Genomic DNA, 15094 nt, shown 5'->3' with positions numbered 1-15094 from the left:
GTTTTCAAGCAGTTTCTAGAGAATTACCTATATTATATAAAAGCTAAGACAAACATTTCATATTGTTTATATAGCCAATTAAGACTAAAACTTGCTACCTATCTCGGGATATCCCCCCACTTACACAACTCAGTTTGAAATCCATGGTTTTTTCCTCTTCACACTTCTTTTAAGAACTCACCCTCTCACATGGTTTCAGCTTACTGAATGACTTCTAAATCCATTTCATATCTCCAAGTTGAGAATTTCTAGCTATCTAAGTGTGATACTCTAATGGAGTATCACAAATACTCCATTAACTTAAAGATAGCATAACCATAAATGAGCTAATCTTTCCTACCTTAGTTTCCCTAGAGGATAACTCTACTTAAGTCTACTCTCCTTAACACAACAATACAACCACCCATAATTTAGCTCAACTAATAAACACTTAGGTTTCACTCCTCATCATTCCTCTCCTGCTATTCCTTTTACCTATAGCAATATACGTAGTGTCTTTCTTATGTGATTAATTCCCGCCTGTGTTTCAAAGATGAGCTTAAGAACTTGCTTCTTCTAGAAAGTTTTCCTAATGGTTCCCTCAGCTATGCTCCCTGATCTCTTTTTGTACTGTCATATTATCTTATACTTGCCTCAATTATAGTACTTTTCCTACAAATAAGTGTTCATTTCCTTTTCTGCCTTCCACCCTGGACTATGAGCTCTTGAGGTCATAAATGTCATCTATATTAGCATAGTATTCTCTGGTAAACTCTAGGTTCTCTATGTTGCTGGCTTGACCAGTCAAACCATTACATTTCACCAATAGCACTGCTTGAGACATCATTAATTCTTCCATTACCTTCATTCCCTATATTCAAACCCTTACTAAAATATAAAAATCTGTTGTTTCAAGATTTTTTCCTCCACCTTCCTGACTCACCCCCGTGCCACAAGCGATACAAGGTCTCCCCATCTTCTACCTACAAAAGGTACTACAAAATTCTGCTGTCAGGTATCTCTGTCTCCGACCGTCCTCACAAAATCTAATCTGCATTCTTCTGTCAGGTTCATCTTGATGAAACATTATGACATTCCCTGTTCTTTAGCAAACCGTAGTTTTCTGCTTCCCATTACATCAATTTCAGGCTGTTCTGACTGAATACACCTGACGTTTATAACTTTATTTTCTATTAATACCCAACATACTTCCCCTAATCCAGTCATAAAGCCCTCCTCCTTATCCACATACATAATATTACTTTTCTTTCCTCCAAGTTTATATCCACATTTTGAATGTCCTCTTTCCTCTCTTACCTTCAGAATCTTTGCTTATGTTTCTAGGCCAAATGTAGAGCCCACTCAGTCCAAATAATTCCATAAAGAGAATTGTCAATATTAAAAAGTAAGGGAGAACACAGGCTTCAAGCTATACTACAAAGCTGTAGTAATCAAAACAGTATGGCATGGACACAAAAACAGACACATGGATGAGTGGAACAGGATAGAGAGCCCAGAAATAAATGTACACTTATATGGTCAATTAATCTACAACAAAGGAGGCAAGAACATACAATGAAAAAAAAGTCTCTTCAATAAATGGTGCTGGGAAGGGGCCCCTGGGTGGCTCAGTCATTAGGCGCCTGCCTTTGGCTCAGGTCATGATCCCAGGGTCCTGGGATCGAGCCCCACATCGGGCTCCCTGCTCAGGAGGGGGCCTGCTTCTCCCTCTCCCACTCCCCCTGTTTGTGTTCCTTCTCTCACTGTGTCTCTCTCTGTCAAATAGATAAAATCTTTAAAAAAAAAAATGGTGCTGGGAAAACTATACAGTCACATGCAAGAGAATGAAACTGGACCACTTTCTTATACCATATTCAAAAATAAACTCAAGGGGCGCCTGGGTGGCTCAGTAGGTTAAGCGTCCAACTCTTGATTTTGGCTCAGGACATGATCTCAGGATCATGAGGCTGGGCCCCGTGTAGGGCTCCATGCTCAATGCGGAGTCTGCTTGAGATTCTCTCTCCCCAACTCCCTCTCCCTCTGCCCCTCTGGGTACACTAGCTCTCTCTCTAAAAAATAAATAAATAAATCTTTAAAAAAATAATAAATTAACTCAAAATAGGTTAAAGACCTAAATGTGAGACCTGAAACCATAAAACTCCTAGAAGAAAACATAGGCAATAATTTCTTTGAAATCGGCCATAGAAATATTTTGTAGATATGTCTCCTAAGGCAAGGGAAACAAAAGTAAAAATAAACTGTTGGGACTATAGCAAAATTAAAAGCTTCTGTACAGCAAAATGAACAGTCAACAAAATGAAAAGGCAACCTACTGAATGAGAGAAGATACTTGCAAATGATATATCTGATAAGGGGTTAATATCCAAAATATATAAAGAACTTATTACAATTCAACACCAAAAAAAATCCAAATAATCTGTTGAAAAAAGGGACAGAGGACCTGAAAAGGCATTTCCCCAAAGAAAACATACACAGATGGCCAACAGACAGGTGAAAAAATGCTCAACATCACTAATCATCAGCAAAAGGCAAATCAAAACCATGATGAGATATCACCTTACACCTGTCAGAATTGCAAGAATCAAAAAGATAAGAAATAACAAGTGTTCAAGTGTTGATGAGGATGTGGAGAAAAGGGAACCCTCATGCATTGTTGGTGGAATATAAATTATTGCAGCCACTGTAAAAAAAAACAGTACAGAGGCTCCTCAAACATTAAAAATATAAATACCATATGATCCAATAATTCCACTACTGGGCATATACCCAAAGAAAATGAAAACACTGGGGCACTTGGGTGGCTCAGTCAGTTAAACATCTGTCTTCGGGTCAGGTCATGATCCCAGGGTCCTGGGATCGGCCCCGCATTAGGCTCCTTGCTCGGCAGGAAGCCTGCTTCTCCCTCTCCCTCTGCTGCTCCCCCTGCTTGTGCGCTCTCTCTCTCTCTGTGTCAAATAAATAAATAAAATCTTTTACAAAAAGAAAATGACCCAGTCACCCCATCCTTCCCACCCCACCCCCCACTCCAGCAACCCTCAGTTTGTTTCCTGAGATTAAGAATTCCTCATATCAGTGAGGTCATATGATACATGTCTTTCTCTGTTTGACTTATTTCACTCAACATAATACCCTCCAGTTCCATCCACGTCGTTGCAAATGGCAAGATCTCATTCCTTTTGATGGCTGCATAATATTCCATTGTATATATATACCACATCTTCTTTATCCATTCATCTGTTGATGGACAGCTTGGCTCTTTCCACAGTTTGGCTATTGTGGACATTGCTGGGGTGGGAAGGATGGGGTGACTGGGTGATAGACACTGGGGAGGGTATGTGCTCTGGTAAGCGCTGTGAATTGTGCAAGACTGTTGAATCTCAGATCTGTACCTCTGAAACAAATAATGCAATATATGTTAAGAAAAAAAAAAAAAGAAGAAGAAGAAGGTAGCGGGAGGGGAAGAATGAAGCGGGGGAAATCGGAGGGATAGACGAACCATGAGAGACGATGGACTCTGAAAAACAAACAGGGTTCTAGAGGGGAGGGGGGTGGGAGGATGGGTTAGCCTGGTGGTGGGTATTGAGGAGGGCACATTCTGCATGGAGCACTGGGTGTTATGCACAAACAATGAATCATGGAACACTTCATCTAAAACTAATGATGTAATGTATGGGGATTAACATAAGAATAAAAAAAAGTGATAAAAAAAAACAGAACAGTAAAAAAAAAAAAGAAAGAAAATGAAAACACTAATTCAAAAAAATATATGCACCCCTATATATATTGCAGCATTATTTACAATAGCCAATATAGTTACAATATATTCACCCCTATATATATTGGAAGCAACCCAAGTGTCCATCGATAAACAAATAAAGAGGATGTGGAGTGTGTGTGTGTGTGTGTGTGTGCATACATACAAATACAATGAAACACTACTCAGCCATAAAAAAGAATGAGATATTGCCATTTGCAACAACATGGATGGACCTACAGGGTATAATGCTAAGGGAAATGAATCAGACAGAGAAAGACAAATACCACATGATTTCACTTATATGTGAAACCTAAAAAATGAAACAAAGAAACAAAAAGCAGAATCAAACCCATAAATACAGAAAACTAGTAGCTGCCAGAAGCGGGGGAGGGGAACGGGCAAAACGTGTGAAGGGGAGTAGGAGATACAGACTTTCTCTTATGGAATAAGACGCTGTGATTAAAGGTACAACATAGAGAATATAGTCAGTGGTATTACAATAGTGTTGTATGGTGACAGATGGTAACTACACTTGTGATGAGCACAGCATAACATATATATAGACTGGTCAAATCACTATGTCGTACACCTGAAACTAATGTAATATTGTATGTTAACTACAACTAAAAAAGTAATAGAGAATAGGAGTCAGAGAAATTTGCAAGGAAACATGTGATTTTTCTCTGCAGAAGTATATAGTGGTATTGGTGAAATGATTTTCAGGGAAGTACCAGCTCACATGTTTATAAAACAAACAGACTTAAAATCTTGCCCCTGACTCTACAGTCCAATAAATCACTTTCCCAAATATGTGTAAGCTGTTCTGTTAGACCAACCTCTGTAGAAGCTGACTAATGATGCTATAAAGTCTCCTCAAATAAACCCCATATCTGAACCAACATTTCACTGCATGAACTCCTGCTGGGTATGTTACTCTGGAGGAATGATATAACTTCTAATGGTCCTGAGAAACAGCCGGAAAAGAAATTGACATATTTATTATAGCATAAACAGGTGTGGACCACACTGAAATTCCTACTTAAGGACCTTAACCTCCCTAGGCTGTCCTTTAGACTGATTTCAAAGCATCCAGTGAGAGCTTCCTGGAACCCTATATTTCAGCTCCCCCAAAACAGAGGAGGCCAGTTCAAATCAGAATGTGTAATAAGGAAAGGAAGGGGGAAAAAAACAGGCAATAGGAGAAATTTAGGTTATACACAAGTTGATTCTCAGCTGAGACAATGCATTCCTTCTGTTCAGTAGTATTTACAGTGTATCTATTAAATAAACTATGGATGCAGAAATTACTTAAAGGCAGACTTAGGCCCTATTATGAACTTTGCAGTACATAGTACTTGACTAGGGATGCTTTGAATTTCATAAGAACAGGAAGTAGACATTCAGCACATTGTTAAATGCTTCTTCTGACTCAGCTGCAAGATTCCATTTCATGTCCTTGAATCTGCTTATTTTATCTAATTTTTATACAGTGCCCAACAGCAAGTAAACTCCATCATGGCTGGGATCACGGTTGTCTTACTCCTCTTTTTATCTGCAGTGCCTAAATTAGTGCCTGGAATAAAGTAGTTTCCCAATAAGTAACTGTTCAGTGACTGAATGAAGCAATCAATTGTTAAAAACTCCATAATGACCCCTAAATGTTGAGTTTTTAACAACTTAGTCAGTTAGGCGTTGGACTCTTGGTTTTGGCTCGGGCATGATCTTGGGCTTGTACTCAGTGTGGAGTCTGCTTGTCCCTCTCCCTCTGCTCCTCCCCGATGCCCCCCTGCCCTGCTGTCATGCGCACACACTTTCTCTCTCTCTCTCTAAAATAAGTAAATAAAATCTTTAATAAATAAATTAAAAAATCAACATTTATCTCGTTCAAAACTCCAGGTTGTATATCTCAACATCTGATGTTAGTTGCTTATTTCTTCAATAACTTTTGAATTGCTTTCAATTTTTTTATATTTATATTCATAATAAGATTAAATATGTTTGTTTAAACACAGTGATTAACTAGGTTAAGAGAAATTTCAAGTCTTACGTCTGCAATAACACAAAGCCAAATATCTCAGGTTTTTACCAGTAAGAGGTAACAGTGGAACACTATGCTTATTAGACTTCCTATAACAATTCCCACAACAACTCCTACTACTAATAACAATGCTAGACTGACAATAGTAGGGAAGATTGTGTTTGTTCCCACTTTTGGGATCAGCCTTTTTGTTTTGTTTTAAATAACAAGCATTTTGAATTACGGGTTAAATTTCTACCTCTTCCTTTAATATCTGCAAAGCCATAACCAAATAATGAACTATTGAGAGAGAAATTTGCTTCCTAATAAGAACAGAGATGTCGTCATTTTTTTTTTCCTTGTCAGAATTTTAGTGTTCCGTTTTTATAGCTAGGCTGTTTAGCCCTTCTGTTCTTATAGCTAGCAGGCAATTGGAAATTCCTTATTTTTCCCTAAGAGAGATAGAGATTCACAGTATAAAGTCAGCATTTCCCTAAAAATCAGCAACATCTGTTGCAGTCATAAGTAACTTGCCTTTAGAGTCTCCCCGGAACATCCTGCAGAGCTTTGCCTACACCCACTGCTTCAACCAAAAAAAAAAAAGGAAGATAAATGCCTTGTGAGAGTGATGTGATGGTCTGAAGGAACAGAATACAGTCAGGTATCCTAAGAGGAAAGTATATAGCAATACAATCCTTTCTCAAGAAACAAGAAAGGTCTCAAGTACACAACCTTGGGGGAAAAAAGAGGAAGATAGCAGGAGGGGAAGATTGAAGGGGGGGAAATCGGAGGGGTAGACGAACCATGAGAGACTATGGACTCTGAAAAACAAACTGAGGGTTCTAGAGGGGAGGGGGTTGGGAGGATGGGTTCGCCTGGTGATGGGTATTGAGGAGGGCACGTTCTGCATGGAGCACTGGGTGTTATGCACAGACAATGAATCATGGAACACTACATCTAAAACTAATGATGTAATGTATGGGGATTAACATAACAATAAAAAAATTTTAAAAAAAAAGAATACAGTCAGGTAAAGAAGGCATAAAGTTGGGGTGCCTGGGTGGCTCAGTTGGTTAAGCAGCTGCCTTTGGCTCAGGTCATGATCCCAGCATCCTGGGATCGAGCCCCACATCAGGATACCTGCTTGGTGGGGAGCCTGCTTCTCCCTCTCCCTCTGCCTGCCTCTCTGCCTACTTGTGCTCTCTCTCTCTCTGTCAAATCAATAAAATCTTTTTTTTTTAAAAAAAAGGCATAAAGTTTACAGTGGTGTATATGACATAGGCATTTATTCTGATTAAATTGGATGTACTGGGCCATTTGCTGATGTTTCCGTTCTGTGTAAGTTCTGTTTTCCTTAAATGCCACAAAAGTACTAGAGCATAAAAAGGGGATAAGAAAAGTTAAGTTCCAAAAAGTTATCCTCTACATGTAAATGCTATGTTCACTTTACTGACTTCCCAGATTCTTAAATCAAACCATATAGAGTCTTCAGTTGATGTTGATGGAGATTTTTCTTTCTATAACTTACTCTTTCAGAGCCACAGAAGTTGTAGTCTCATATTACCAGCAACTTACCGATATTCAAGTGGCCAGACTGCAGAATTTAATCCTCAGAAGAATCATGCTGAGTTATAGTCCCCTGCAGAGACACCTGCTTCTACCTCTCTATCATTAACACAACAGGCTGTGTCAAGATGATTTCACTTTTATTGAATGCCATCCATAAACTGGCTACTCTGAATCCTCATTCATTAACGCCTAAGGTGCCCACCTGCACGAGACACAGGTTTTCTAGGCCTAAAAAAATGACCATGAAACAAGAATTCACAAAGTTTATAAGGCATATTAATCAATGCTAATTTAAGGAAAACAGAGATCAATAACAAGGCTGATATTTGGGTATCTATCCAAAAAGAATTAGAAATAAAGCAAAGTAAATAAAAAGATAGTCTGGATTGTGTTTGTACTCATCACTAGTCCCATTGGCAGTGGTCAAAAGGGGCTTTGCTTGCTAAGAATAAAGTTTTTCTCTCCCCTATTCTCCTTGTGCCTAATGGTGAAGAGTCAGAGGGAAGCCAGACTACTCTGCATGCACCTGGCAAGGACTCACTCCCTGCCTGCCACCCCACTGTCCAACATTCACAGCCTGTGGTCATTGATACAGTCCAGGAATCCCAGGACTTTCAGACTTCTCACTCCCACTGAGCCTCTTCTAGAATTCAAAATCCATCTAAGCAAAATCCCCTACCTTTCTTTTTTTTTTATTAAAGATTTTTTTAATCTTTAAAAGATTAAGATTAAAAAGATTAAAAGATTAAAGAGATACAAAGAGAGAGAGAGCATGAGCAGGGGGAGAGGGAGAAGCAGGCTCCCCACTGAGCAGAGAGCCCGACGTGGGGCTCGATCCCAGGACCCCAGGATCATGACCTGAGCCAAAGGCAGATGCCTAACTATCTGAGCCACCCAGGTGCCCCCAAATCCCCTACCCTTCTAACCTCTCCGCTCAATGTGCCATTCCCCTTCTTGATCTAACTGAAACCTGCCTCCAGTACTAGTTCTTAAACCCAGCTCAATATCTTAGAGAGGTATTTGGGGTTTTGTTTGATTTTTCAGTCCGTTCTCTGGGATCCATCCCCATAGATTTTGATTTGATTGGTCTGGCAATGGGGCCCAGCAGCAGTATTGATTTTAAAGTTCCAGAGAAGATTCTACCATATGATCAGTGCTCTCAGCTGAGAACCTCTGCTGAGTCTAATGGAAACCTAGCTCTCCCTGAAGAATACCACTACCCCTTTCAACAGAGGGCTATTTCCTCTCCCAGAGACCCTCAAATGCCCAAGCGTGGAGGTGAGTTTGGGTACTCTCTGCTCTTCGTTACTACTCATTTGCCATTGATCCTAACGGTGCCATGACTCAGTTTTGAATCTCTTGTCATCAGACCTTACTTGATAGAATCATCTATAGACCCTCAGATCTCTCTCACTCCTTGTTTTCAGAATTTTGCACCCTGGCTCATCACCACTCTCTCCAACACTACCACTCTAGATAATCTTCCAATACCAGAGCCTCTCGATTCCTTGACCTCTTTTCTACCAGTGACCTACTTGCTCACATGGTCACACCCCAGACAAGACTATACTTACCAAATTGTTTTTCTGGTGGAAATGTCCTCTCTTCAAAGAGTTGGCACCCTCCTCTCTTAAACGGCACTGGTTTTTTGTTTGTTTAAACCAGAAAGCAAAAACTAATCAATTCACCACAAAAATTGCTGGCAAATTCAATCAACCCTATAAATAGTGGTGTGGGAGACACCACGTTCCTAGACCAGACTGTAAGCCAGATTCCGCTGCTATTACCTCAAAGTATAACAATTTTTACATATTGAATGATTTCTGAAATAACTGGTTTTTGACACAGATTAGATTTTTTTGTTAAATTAAGAATTAGATGATGATCCAATTTATTATAAAGAGGTTTGACCTATTGTCACATGTATTACATGCCATGAGGAAAGGTTTCTTTAGGCAATTAGTCAACTTTCCAATTAAAATAAATGTGTTTCAATCATCATGTTCCCTACAAGAAAAGGAAAAAAAAAAATGACTTCAATGATTGAGCTTTGCATTTCTATAGCAACTTTCATCTAAGAAGCTGAAAGCACTAATTTAATTAAACTCCCAAATACTCCCATGAGGTAGGTGTTATTATTTCCATTTGACAAAGACACAAATGAAGTCACAGAAAGATTAACTCACTTGCCTGTGGTTACACAGCCAGTTAGCAGCGGAGGTCAGAATAAACCCGGAAATCTTGGGCAGACTGTTCTTTATAGTCCAAAGCAAGAGTCTCTCAGCCTCTGCACTTTTCCTTAGGTCAGCTTATCAGCTCAACTCCAGCCTGTTGCTGGAGCATTGGTGATTTTTATTCTTCATGAGTTAGAAGAATCTGACCCACAGATTATTAAAAAAATGTTTTTGATTTTCATTCTTGCCTCATACTTTCTGGAATGGCATTCATTTAGGGCAAAGTTTGGTTGCATTTTCTTTCATTTTTACTCAAACACTCTTTATCAACATACTCTCTCTCTCTTTTTTTTTTTCTTTTTACATAATTAGGTGGTCTAATCCCAGAAAGCAACACTGTTTGCTTTTAATTAAGGAATGAATTGTGCATCAAAGCTTCATGGGAAATTTTCAGAATCTCCACCTAATCTTCTCTTAATGAAATGGATCTGTTGGTTGCTCTGTTTGCATTAGTCACAGTACATGCCATACATGAATTTAAGAAGTGTATTGAGCAAAGTCAAAATATACCAGGAAGTAGTCATTATCCAAGGGATGAAGATTTGGACATCTTCAAGGGCAAAAAGTCCATCATCATATTAAATTACTATATAGAATCATCCCATCTTTGTCGCAAGGCAGTTTTTCTTACCATTGCTTTCTAACCCTTCAAACGATGAGCCTTTAAGCCCTTTCAAAAATAATATTTTTAGAAAAAGCCATTTGGAAAAAAGTAACTTCCAGTCTCATCTAGGCCCATAATGTGTAGATTTTGAGATCAATAAGGTCAAAGGGATAGAATCAAGATATGCTATATATATATATATATATATATATATATATTTTTTTTTTTTAGACAGAGAGAAAGAAAGAGGGAGAGAGGAGGAGAAAGAGAGAGAGAAAGCACACACACAGGGGGTAGGCAGAGAGGTAGAGAGAGAGAATCTCAAGCAGGCTCCATGCCCAGTGTAAAGCCTGGTATGGGGCTTGTTCCCACAACCCCAAGATCATGACCTGAGCCAAAATCAAGAGTCAGACACTTAACCAACTGAGCCACCCAGACGCCTCAAGTTATGCTATTTCTCACTGTTAAGTAAGGTATGAGCTTCAGCTGCCATAATAGAAGAGCACAGACTGGGTAGCTTAAGTAACAGAAATTTATTTTCCCACAGTTCTGGAGGCTAGGAGTCCAAGAACAAGGTGCCAACAGGGTTGTTTTAGTGACGCCTCTCTCCTTAGCTTGCACATGGCTGCTCTCCTGCTATGTCCTCACATGGACTTTTCTCTATGTGCACACAGAGGTATCTGATGTCTCTTCCTCTCCTTATAAGGACATCAGTCTTTTCAAATTAGGGCCCATCCCTTAGGACCTCATTTAACCTTCAAGACCCCATCTCCAAATACAGTCACATTGGAGGTGAAGGCTTCAACTATGAATTTCGAGAGGCTACAATTCAGTCAATAACAAGTAATTTCCATCTTTGTTAATAAAACAGAAGGAAAGACCTATTGCTATGTCCAGGAAGCCACACACAGAGATGACCCTGATCAGGAAGGACATGACATATATACACATGTAAAAAATTTTTTAAATCTTTATTTCCTTAGGGCACCTGGGTGACTCAGTTGGTTAAGTATCTGCCTTCAGCTCAGGTCATGATCTCAGGGTCCTGGGACTGAGCCCCACGTTGTGTCACCTGGTCAGAGGGGAGCCTGCTTCTCCCTCTGCTGCTCCCCCTGCTCGTGCTTTCTCTCTCACACACACTCTCTCTCACAAATAAATAAAATCTTTTAAAAAAATCTTTATTTCCTTAAAATGAGGTTAATTCTGTGGTTCACTGTTCAATTTCAATTGAAGTTCCACTTTTCAAACAATGTACCCCTACCCAGACCTACGCACCAACACAACTGCCACTCCAACCCTAGAAAACTCCTCATCTGAAGCTTATTCCTCCTTTTGTAGGTTCAAAACACACTCAGTTTCAACTTTCAAAAGGGAGAAATATCATGTAGCAGATATTTCATTCATATTATAAATCAAGAAATCTGAAACTGAGTCCTAGCTCAGACATTCAGTGACCCTATATAACCTCTTCCCTCTCCAGCTGCAATTTTTTATTATTAAATCCAGATTCAAAAATATCTGTGATTAAAAGACTACAAGCATGGGGCGCCTGGGTGGCTCAGTTAGTTAAGCGTCTGCCTACGGCTCAGGTCATGATCCCAGGGTCCTGGGATCGAGCCCCACATCGGGCTCCCTGCTCGGCGGGAAGCCTGCTTCTCCCTCCTCCATTCCCCCTGCTTGTGTTCCCTCTCTCGCTGTGTCTCTCTCTGTCAAATAAATAAATTAAATCTTTAAAAAAAAAAAAAGGCTACAAGCAGTTCAATATATGTGTTTGAGGAATAATAGTAACACATAATGGTAAATTATAGTCAGCATCAGGATATACTTCTTTTACTCATCAGCAAATGGTCATTATTTCAAATACAACGAACCATTTAGAACCACTTAGAAGTATGTAAGGATGTATAGAAAGATATGGAATAAAGCATGAATATACTTTTCATACTTTGCATGAGTATGCAAAACAAGAATCTCTTAGAAATTCCTGGCAGTTTCTTATTTCTGTGGCTTAGCCCCATCAAAGATAATAGTCTTTATGTTTTTAAATAACCTAAGTAGTTTGGGAAGCTTATTTGGTAACTTATGAGGTATTTTTTTCTTTTTTTCTTTTTTTTTAAGATTTTATTTTTTGAGAGAGAGAGACAGTGAGAGAGGAAACCCAAGCGGGGGGAGTGGGAGAGGGAGAAGCAGGCTTCCCGCGGAGCAGGGAGCCCGATGTGGGGCTCGATCCCAGGACCCTGGGATCATGACCTGAGCCCAAGGCATACGCTTAACGACTGAGCCACCCAGGCGCCCCCGACCTATTTTTTTCTAATAACAGTTTCCCATGTACACTGTATTTTCTACTCCCTTTTATCTGTTCTCACACTATTTTGTACATACTCCCATTGCAGCAGTTTCCACTTTGTATTTATTATACATAATTCGTTATTTGTAAGTTGTCTGCCTCATATACTGTGAGCTTCTTAAAAACTAGGATCAATTATTCATTTAAATGTGTTTCCCCAGCAACTGGCATAGTGCCTAGAACATAGCATGACTCAATATGTTTGGTTAAACATGTAGAAGATTGCTCCAAATTTGTGAATAATAATTTGACTTCCCAGATGTCTGAAGTGTCTCTTTTTGTTTATGTAACTACATAAATGATTGAGGAATAGATTGTAAAATACTCAAATCATCATTATTTTTTAATTAATAACATTTCTGTCTTTTAGAAATCCATATAATTCAGGTTAGCCACTCTCTAAATTAGGGGTCTCCGTGGGTCATAAAAGATAACACTACATAGAGGGATAGTACTTACCAGTGATCTAGAATTCTGAGAAGTTGAGAAATGGATTATCAATAATCTGTGGAAGGGTTATTTCCATGATTTGTGTGTTACAAGAGTGTTTCCCATTTTCTGTCAAAATCAGTCAGAAACCAAAAGGAAAGCATAGCCAGAGATGGGCCATCTTAAAAGGTCTGAGAGCCAATATTCTGTCCCTCGAAAATAAATAAAATTTATGACCATTTTTTTATAATAAAAAATAATCAGGAAGACACTGGAATTTAGCAATGATAGTCTTGGTGTGCTAGAATAATCTGATTATATTCCCAATAAAATAAGCCAAATCAGTGGAACAGCCCTAGATTGCAGCTAAAAGAATTTTAATTTTAATTTATACTTCTAAAAGACTTCTCACACATAAATGATGTGGTAGTAGATAGTCCTCAGGCACATTCTATGCCCAAGGAAAACAAGGTCTGTGTAGGGTCCAATGATGACCTAAGCCCTGGGTTCACAAAGTACGGCCTCTTGTCATCTACATCACAGGAGAGCTTGTCATAAAGGCTAATCCTGTGCCCTCACCCCAGACCTACTGAATCAGAAATTCTGGGTTGAGGCCTATAAACAGATTATATTCAAGGCCTCCGTATGATTCAAGTTAGGCTAAAACCTGAGAACCGTTGGTCTAAGTTCATAGAGTTATATTGATGGTAAAGCCTTGGTTTCCATGCTTTGAGCGCCATCTTTGCTTCAAGTACCTTGGTTTTGGTGTTGATGTAATAAATGAATGTCTTATTGAGGATGTTAATAACTTTGGAAATAATGATAAACCTCTGCTGAATTATCTTCTGTCAGTGTCTGCTGTCTTAGCTAAAACCTGTTCTGAGTGCCTTTATGTTCACTCTGATGCATATAAAGAGATCTGATTTTAAAAACTGAGAGTTCTGATCTCTCTCTCTTTTTTAACCAAATTCTTCATATAAATCATTCTTACGAATTCATTTTCACGGTGTCCTCTAACTCTTCAGCTTCCTCATTCCGTGTCTGTTGTTTCCACTTTATCTCTTTCTCTCCGGCCTCTTTATATTAATCGTGATCATTGCTTACACCTGCTCTAGCCCAGCTTATCTTAGTGAATGAATTTTAATGCCAAGTTGTTTAGATAGAATTTGAAACTGCAAAGGAGATTTATCGTTCAGGGAGCATCACCTGGAGAAGCCCTAATTTATTTTCACAGTTCTGTAAAATTTAGATCTCTTGTGTCTGCAAAGCCTCCTGGAAGCCACAGCAATTGTATTTCACAGGCTGGTCTGCACAAGTGATTTAGACCAGACTCTAGGCAGCAGGCACTCTCTTCCTCACTCTTCCCCCCAGGAAAGATTTGAATATTTTGTTCTCTAAGAGAAAGGAAAGAAAATTAGACTATCGTAATATAAATAAAATCAGAATGTTCTTCCATATCAACAAGCTGTGTCCATCACCAAGAAAACTTAAGGAAGGGCGCCTGGGTGGCTCAGTCGTTAAGCGTCTGCCTTGGGCTCAGGTCATGATCCCAGAGTCCTGGGATCGAGCCCCACGTCGGGCTCCGTGCTCAGCGGGAAGCCTGCTTCTCCCTCTCCCACTCCCCCTGCTTGTGTTCCCTCTCTCGCTGTGTCTCTCTCTGTCAAATAAATAAAATCTTAAAAAAAAAAAAAAAAGAAAGAAAACTTAAGGAAACTGTCTGTCTTATTTCCCATCTCTCTAAGTAAGACAGACGGTTTGCTGCCCTATCGTATAAGTAGACAGAATGTTCCCTTTGGGAGTATCCCCAGAAACTATCACTATGGCCATTTTTTATTCTTTCCAAAGATGACCCTGAGAATGGAAACAGAGCTGAAGAGTTGCTGTGTGATCATGACTCCAGAAAGCCCAGCTGAATCAGCCGGGTGTCCTTGGCATGCCACTGAGTCTCGGAAACTCTGCCTGCTTCCACTGAATTTACCTTTATGCTGTGTGTGGTCACTTCAGTCAGAAGGGCATAGGGTTCAGTCAAAAGCCCTGCCAAGTTCAAGCTGCACTTGTCAGCTCTGCAGGTCACCAGCCAAAGGACACTGCATAAGCCACTTAAACACCAGAATTTAGTTTTCTCAGCTGTGAACTA

This window comes from Neomonachus schauinslandi, chromosome 4, assembly GCF_002201575.2.
Source record: "Neomonachus schauinslandi chromosome 4, ASM220157v2, whole genome shotgun sequence".
NCBI classification, from domain to species: domain Eukaryota; kingdom Metazoa; phylum Chordata; class Mammalia; order Carnivora; family Phocidae; genus Neomonachus; species Neomonachus schauinslandi.
This window is presented reverse-complemented; position numbering follows the sequence as displayed.